Below are 9,235 nucleotides of genomic sequence, written 5' to 3'. Positions count from 1 at the left end.
ATCAAACCACTCTAAATATTAATTAATACTTTGTTGTTTTATTATGTATGAATTGCACTTATCTCTCCTATAGGTTTTAATTACAATAGCTCGGTTTTTTCATGGTTTTCAAATTCAAAAATACAAAAATAAAATACTAGGAAAATAATAGATTTACATGCAATACAGTTTAAGAAATTGCTAGTTCACAAATTTACTACAAATAAATATTATATTTTATTAATAGTCAACTGCATATAAACATTATTAAATTAGTAAATACACTCATGCCCATTACGCATAAGCATTGTTACTATCTAACTCAATTCTTATACCTAACACATTTTCTCTTTTAAATATATTAATTTAATCAATGAATGATCATTATATATTAAAAAACCTTCAAATATACTACAAATAACAAATATTAAGTTACAACAATAATTAATATTTATCACCTATTTTTAAAATAATTATAATACATCTTAAATAATTCTACGAACCGTACATACAGTTCATTAAAAATCAACATAAATAATCGTATATTATATAAATTAATGACAAATAATAATAGTAGTCCTTACCTCGTCAAAAAACTAATACACATATGTAAAAATATCGCTTTATCCTTTAAGAAAATTCTTTTTTATTCCATAACTTTTTTATTTGTATATTTGTTGGTTCGTCTTTCAAAACAGAGCACATAGAGTTTTAAATAGTGTTCAGTAAAAACTTCTGTTCTCAGCTTAAAATTATAACAAATATATTTTAGAAGATTTACCAAAAAACAAGTAGTTGGAATACAAAAAAATCAACATAAAAAATAATGTAAGAAATCTATGAACTTAGTTAAAGGATAGGCATATGTGGAAGGTATAGATGATCTCAATACAAGTAATAAGAAGAAGAAAGACTTTTTATAAAAATATAGTCTTCTTTCAGATTATTTTGCTGAACTAATCTTATAAAGTACTAATTTGAAAAAGGAACCTTAATGTGGCATGTGAAAGGAAAACAGGAATTTTGTCCAGAGACATTTGCCATATGTTTCAAGTGAAAACAAGAAATTCTCACAGTAACACAGTAAAATCCAGTTGTTGTTCCCTGATGTTCTTGTTTTCAATGAACTGATGAGCAAATGTCCTGGAAAACATCCTGTTTCCTTCATGTGTTACTTGATTTCTTGTTTCACTGAGACGATGGCAAATGTCCGGAAAAACCTGTTTCCCTTTCATGTTTTACTTACTGATTCTTGTTTCACTGAACAATCGCAAATAACCGGAAAAATCCTGTTTCCTTCACTGTTTTACTGATTTCTTGTTTCACTGAACAATCGCAAATAACCGGAAAAAAATCCTGTTTCCTTCACAAACCTTCCATCGTCAAAAATAACCTTCAAACAAAGAATTAATGGCCATGATTGATTTAACACGTTCAAGACGATGTGTACCCTATCGAGGTACATACGTTCTTTCGCAACTGCCTTCGTGTACCCGATCAGGTACACACCCAGGCTTTTGTAAAATGTGACGTGCGCCCGATGAGGTACAAGCTGCTTGGTAATACATTATTGTGTTTTTAATGTTTGCCTGTTATGGATCCCGATACGTTACGTGCCCTTTCAGGCGCATGGTTTGCTTAATTTTTAAGGTAAAATTATTTGTTTTAGGTACTCTTTAGTTAAGCGGAGCAAAATTGAAATGAAATAATTGTTTTTGTGCAAAAATTGCAAGCCTACATACCTTTCTCTTTATACTTAGAAGTTTGATGTAGAAAAAACTGATGACGGTTTTTGCTATTATTATATTAAAAAAAACTCGCAACGATAAATAAAGTCTATGACACTAAGCTGATGATGACATGAACGTGTTAAATGTAGTCTTATAAGTGACCACACAACCATACATTGACATTGTTGTAAGTTCTTAAATATAGTTTAGATTTTTTAATCTTTACTCACTATGTGCTTTACAAAGACATTTCTGTTTAAAACTCCTTTAAGTTCCTCGAAAGCCGATCGCCGAGCGGTCTAAGACGTCAGACTTTGAATCTGAGTTAGAGTTAGAGATTGCACAGGTTGAAATCCTGCCTGTGACTGTAGCACTTTTATCAGTACCATCGATCTTGTACTGTATCCTCCTCCTTAATCAGTTTTGTAAGATCCTAGCACAAGGTTGTGGTACATGATAATGGGCAAAATAAGGCTCAAATTGCGAATACCCTTTAAATATAAAATAAATCTACTACTATGTACCTACATTATTAACAAGTGACAAAAGCTCAGCCATACACAGAATCATACTACTCATACCTATCAGATAGATAGTGTTAGATAGCTCCGTTTATGTTACGTTGACATTTTTACCTTCTGTGCTCCTATGAACATCAACGTAGCCAGAACCATATCAATCAATAGACGGACGGGCGACACCACTCTCCACAGCATTTTTTGTATCTGCACAGAGAAGGATACATAGGATATATTTTTCAAGTCATTGACAGTTTATCTGCACAGATAAGGATACATATGATATATTTTCAAGTGATGACGACACTGTATCTGCACCAGAGAAGGATACATAGGATATATTTTCAAGGTGACGATGACATTGTATCTGCACAGGAGAAGGATACATAGGATATATTATCAAGTGATGAGGACAGTTTATCTGCACAGAGATACACAGGATATATTTTCCATGTAATGAGGTCAGTTTATCTGCACAGATAAGGATACATAGGATATATTTTCAAGTGATAAATTGACAAGGTATCTGCACAGAGAAGGATACTTAAGATATATTTTCAAGTAATAATGACAGTGTATCTGCACAGAGAAGGATACATTAAGATATATTTTCAAGTGATAATGACAGTGTATCTGCACAGAGAAGGATACACAAGGTTTATATTTTTAAGTGATGACAGTGTATTATATTTATTTCTTTCCTCACATAAAATATGGCATATTGGCCTGGGGTTCTTCCTCCAAAGAAATTTAATATTTTTAAAATTGCAAAATAATAGCTTCGAGAAATGATAACAAAATAAAACTTTAGATCATCCTATAGGTCTATATTTAAACTTATTGACCGTTTTCATCACTTTATATACTCGTATATGAGGTCTTAATGTATACCCATAAAAAATCTTAACTAATAATATCACCACTAAAGATCATGATTACAATACAAGAAAAAAGAGAGACAGACTTGCATGCCCAGTCCGAAAAACTAAAGTATTAATATGTCTACTTATCTTAATAGAGAAAGAATATTACTCAGAAAATGATTTTCTAATTAATGCAACCTTCATTCAATATATTACTCTCCAACCATTTTCAAAACTTTAAAAAAAAACTACAACTTTAAACCTTGTATATATTTTTTTCCCAGTGTACATTGTATTTATTTTATCACTAATTATTTTTTAGATTTTTAAAACGTTTTTGTAGACAATTCACCTATATTGTTAAAACTTTATGTTCTATTTGTACGCATATATGTATACATATGGGTCACTGTTTTGTGTTTATTAATTATGATTATTTATCAATTAGTTATTAATTATGTTTATAAATAGTTTTATTTCTAGGATAAGGATATTTTTAATTATACTGACGAGTCATTCAATATAGATGACCTGTTCATTTGTAGATTTTATCTAGTGCATTATGTAATGTTATGTGACAATAAATTTCAGATTTCTGAAATGAAAGGGTTATCAGATAAACTCAAATTATATACATAATAATATTCTAAATTTTTGACTTGAATTTCTGAACCAGTAAAGAATTGAGTTCAAAACCAACGTCGTATATTCTTTTGAAGGATGAGGATAGTACATCGCATTCTCTCTTATTTAATTTTGTAAAATGTGAACTTTATTTTCTAGAGATGGTTTGTATGTATTTGTTCAAAAAAAATAGTTTTGGAATATGTTTATACTTGCTATTAAATTATAAATGTACATAAAGTTAAAGCCCATGTCTACTTTTTCAATTACGTAACATGAAATAAATAGCACATTTATTAATGTTAAGATTAAAATGACCCTCTATAGGTATATTTCCATAATCATATTTTAGTTGTAATACTTAAATTTGAACGCATTTAATTTATACTGACAGGCCTGGCAATTGATAACAATAGCTTCGAAATAAACTAACATCTAATTAATATAACCATCATAGAGGAGGAGATTCTGTTATGCCTTGAAAAAATGTTTTGAAATCCCTCTTCAATATAAATTTGCTGCCTGCTCTGGCAGCCAAGTTCCAATCATTTTCAGAGGCTACACATAGTTGGAGATGTTGCATTGTCACCAAGGAGCAAGATTCCTTTTTCATGACACGCCTTTTGTTCTGAAACCGCTTTGCAGAGCTTGATCAAAGTTGTACAATACACGGTATGTGTTGATTGTCTTTCCTTGTAGCATGAGGTCAGGAGATCCAAACAATCACGAGTTAAATGTTACTCCTGATCTGAACCTATTTTTTTGAATGGCTACCCTAGACTGGTCTAAAAGTGACATGACCAACAGACAAAGTTGTTGGAACATCATACTGTCGCCTACTTTTCATTCTTCTGCTTTCCCTTCATCCCTAATTTCATATTTTTATCCAACTCATCACAGCTAAATACCTTGTCACAACCAAGACATTAGATATCTTAATATTACAAAATTTTAATTTGTAATAATTATGAATTTAGTCATACACTAAATAACTTGAATGTACAATTATTGTCAAACCCAAATATGTAAAGTTTAAATTTGAATTAAATTAGTGTATATTTAACATACCAGTAAAGTTTATATATATATATATATATAATATATATATATATATAATATATATATATATTAAGCCTTTTCTCAAAACAGTAAAAATTTAAAAAATCGTTAACAATGAAACTGGTTACTAAAATTAAAAATATTTCTTTTGATTTTAAATCTTTAGAATTAAAGTTTTTCTTAAAATTTTCATTTGATTTATTTGGTCGCATTGCATGACATTTTGCAATTATCCGTTTATAAGCATTGTATTACTTCAAATTTTGAGAAATCTATTAAAATCATATATGATAAAAACACATGATTTACTATAAAATTCTCTTCAGTTATTTGTCATAGTTTGGTGAGGTCTTCCTTCATAACCTCTCAAGCATTTTAATATAGTCGTATTTTGTTTTACTTATCTAATAACAGATTCAGCTCAATAAATGGTTTCTTATGATCTAAAATTAAGAACAGCAGACTTACTGTATCTGTTGACTGTTAATATATCGAACAGCACAAAAAATCCAGAAAAGCTGTAACAAGTAAAACATAATTACTTTTTAAAATAAAGACACATAGCATATCGAATACACACACTTACACAGACCGGTTTTCATAATCCTGTGACATTAAAGTTATTACCGTTTCACACCATTCCTTATTTTAAGCTAGAAAAGGCCAAAGTATACTGGCCATATTTTGCGTCCAATGACCAACACTGCGATTTTCGGTGTGATCATGGATCAAGCATAAGGTATTTGATCGTTTTGATCATGGATCAAGCATAAGGTATTTGATCACTGTGTGGAATTGATTACAAATTTTGACAAACATTACGATTTCAAAATAAAACAACACTACTCGATTTGCTAGACAACCTAAAACCATAATCACAGGATTTTGAAACATTTTTCATTGTATATGTTACAAAGGAACACAATTTTACAAGAACGGGCATCAAGGACGTAACCAACGAGGGGGTCCAAGAGTTCCAAATACCCACCCCAAATTATTTTAATTACTTTTTCAATAAACGATTATTATTATTTACATAGTTCAGTATTACTGACATGTAATGCTGAAAGACCGTTCTCAACAAAGAAATGAATCAAGAACATTTTAAGGAACAAAATGGAGCCTTACTCTCTGTCCACTATGGGAAAATATTAGTTGTCTGGATACCCCCCAAAATGTTTTTTCTAGCTACGTTCTTCACTGGAATCTATTCTCTTCTTTAGGCATCGAAAAATAAATTTCAAACATAAGATAATGCAAAATTAAAAATAAATCAATAGAGTTCTGATTGGTCCTGATGGCATATCATAATTATATAGTGATTTAGTGACTGTTTTTCTATTCCAGTAATATATATATATATATATATATATATATATATATATATATATATATATATATATGTTGGCTGTTATGCTTTCTAGTAATTAATCATCAACAATAAACTAAACACTCAGCCATAATCAGAGATGAACCACAAGCTCAAGATATTTTTACATTTTACGAAGGATACTAATATTGTACTCACCCAAATTGCGGTATTGAAGAACATTAGATTCTATAATTAACGTTTTTTATGCAAAAAATTCTACCTTTTTTCGAGCTATCCATAAATATCCAGTAGACTAACACTTTAGGTATGTTAAGTTGTTGTGTTTTATTTTTTACTAGATTTTGAGAATAAGGGGACAAGACTCCAGTTTAACCTCCTAGGATATAATGGATAGGATGACTACCTAAGTATAGGGTAACACTAACTGAACTCACCACAGAACAAGCAGCAATGGCCAGAGAACCAAATTTGAGGGAGAAGCAGAAGCAGCATTTTCCCATATAGGGTACATTTAAGCCTGAAACAAACACTTATTATAATAAAGTAAGTAAACCAAATCAGAACAGTTTGTGAAAAATGTATAATATACATGACAAGTATATTTTAACAAATTTTTCCGTAAAAAGAAAAAATAACAAAACAACCATAAGTTGCAACATTTGACACCTATATTCAAGGGGCGTCGCCAAGGGGGGGACAGCTGCCCCCCCCCCTGGAGATTCTAAAAAAGTTACCAAATGTAAAGCAACAAAAGTCCTAAGTTTTTTGCTTGACTGCTCTTAGAAGTGGTCGAGAAGTTTACGAAAAACCCTCGAATTAACCGAATCAAAAAAGAACCTGTTGACCATTATCATACTTTTCTCATTCTCCATATCAGCTTCCCCCCCCCCCCAGGTCATCGGCTGGTGACGCCCCTGTCTACATTTATTCAATTATTGCACTTGCTGTGAGTAAAACTGCACACAAATTTGTTACTTATAATACAAACAAGAAAATAATAGTAACTGGGAAACTCTAATAAAAAACAACTCTAATAAAAACTCATCTAGAGTTTATCAAATTAAATACAATTATTGTTATAAAGTTTCCAGAAAAGCAAACATAAAAATATAACTGAAAAAAATTACAAATTTAAAAATATATTTAAACATGTATGTTCCTTTTGTAATGATCTTTATTGTAACTTCTTATGTGTACCAATAATGCAAACAATGTTTTTTACTATTATACATACTCAAAATAGCTCCTATACAGATGAATGAATTAGTAAATTCTGTATTTATCCACAAGAGCAGTCAATAGTTTTTAAATATTAGATATTTTAGATATTAAAAAATTTCAATATCAAATCTGAACAAAATGTAATTATTTAACTTAATTTAGAATACTAACAATTCTTTTCTTTTTTCTTTTCTTTTCTTATTTAACAGATCAAGATAACCAATCCCGGCTCCCCAGAGATCTTCAGGAAAATGATGGAATTCCACATACCGCAAGTGAAAACTATAAATTATTGTTTTAAACAGTTGTTCTGTGATGAGGAATTCGTAGCATCAATGAACAGTGTTCCAGGCGTCTTCGTCAGAAATAATTTTTCATCGTGAGAAAACATAAAAAAAAACGTGATGACTGATAATAACACGAAATCATCATTACTTATTATTTGGAAAATACCTTGTGTAATGGATCAAAATTTTAAGTACAATAACGAAATTAAAATGTTATAAAGTGGGCGATCTCATCTTGTCATACTTTCAGGCAAATCAGACTCCAAGAAACGATAGAGCAAACGTCATACGAAACGAACCCAAGCATTAACCTTGGCCTTCTATCAAGTGTTAGACGCACATCGAGGGCCCCAAAAACATGCAGGTGTTATAAAATAACTAACAGTTTTCTAGAGGATGATAATGTTATGCTGGATACGTTACTTACCACTGGTACTTTTCACAGCGGCTGACATTGTTGACACTGTACTCAACTGATTATATATAATATCAACGAATAACTGACCTCACTCTACAACAACAACTATGAACTAATACCGGCACAGCACTGCAGCAGACGTAGACGAGCTCCTCACGCCTGACTTTTGATGGGGTGATCAAGCCAGGCGGTTAGAAAGAGTGGGGGCAGAGCCGAGCAGTACCGATAAATCCCGAAAATTCCTGACAAACTCTGTACATGCGGCTGATAGCGACCTCAGTTCGGAACGGTTCTGATTTCTATTATCTTACGAATTAATGAGTCGTTTTATATCCGAATTAATGAGTCGTTTTATATCCGAACATATCTGCAAAACATAGAAATTATATCAAATTAATTATATTAATATTGAACTTTCTTTATAACTCCAAAGACACTTTACAAAATGTGAGATGGTGCACAACGAATAAAATGTCATAATCTTTTTGTGCTATTGGAATATATTCAAATTAATAGGGCAAAAGCAACATATTATAATGTGGAGTTCTTAATTGGTAGTAAATAAATTAATAATTACGCTACAAAATCTGTAATAAGAGTTATGTAAAAGCTGTAATAAACTAAGGGCATTAAAAAAGAAACTTGCGAGTAAATATTCAACCAAAAACATAATTATAGAAATATGACAAAATTAATGACAACTACCTGACTTAAATACCTAACATAGTACGTGACATCATTAATAAATACAAAATTTTCCTAATTATATTATATTACTGTAACTGACAAATTCAGTTTAAGATCATATATGAGTATATTTTTGGTTTACAATTATAACACTTATATGTATGTAAGAAATATTACACTTATATTACAGAAATATTTATGTAATACAGATGATAAAAATAATTTAGTCCTACTGATCTCTAATGCTATGAATATACAGATTTATGATACAATTACAATTACACAAATTTATATAATTTATTGAAGTCTGCCATTGTCACTCAGAAGGTTTAAATCTAGGCAAATCTCTAACTTTTTCTCCTCTGTGAGGCCTCTCTGCGAGGATTTTTTGTTCTTTTTCGTGGAAAAATAACTTCTCTGTTTGGTAATATTGGTATTGCCTGGTCGCCTTCTGTTACACTCTTCTTCCTAAAACATAAATTCGATCAATTTGACACAATTTTCCGTGGCATAGTT

The 9,235-nt window shown here is 30.5% G+C and overlaps 1 long non-coding RNA gene across 1 annotated transcript; it reads right to left on the bottom strand.

The window, feature by feature from the left end:
• Positions 1 to 5,256: 5,256 nt before the first annotated feature.
• Positions 5,257 to 8,201, bottom strand: LOC124370926. The gene is made up of 3 exons (XR_006923222.1): positions 8,042 to 8,201; positions 6,541 to 6,623; positions 5,257 to 5,291 (listed from the first exon to the last, which is right to left on the bottom strand). It is a non-coding gene; the product is annotated as an uncharacterized LOC124370926 (long non-coding RNA).
• Between the last annotated feature and the right edge of the window lie 1,034 nt (positions 8,202 to 9,235).

Source organism: Homalodisca vitripennis, unplaced genomic scaffold, assembly GCF_021130785.1.
Source record: "Homalodisca vitripennis isolate AUS2020 unplaced genomic scaffold, UT_GWSS_2.1 ScUCBcl_608;HRSCAF=2996, whole genome shotgun sequence".
Classification (NCBI taxonomy): Eukaryota; Metazoa; Arthropoda; class Insecta; order Hemiptera; family Cicadellidae; genus Homalodisca; species Homalodisca vitripennis.
This window is presented reverse-complemented; position numbering and strand designations above follow the sequence as displayed.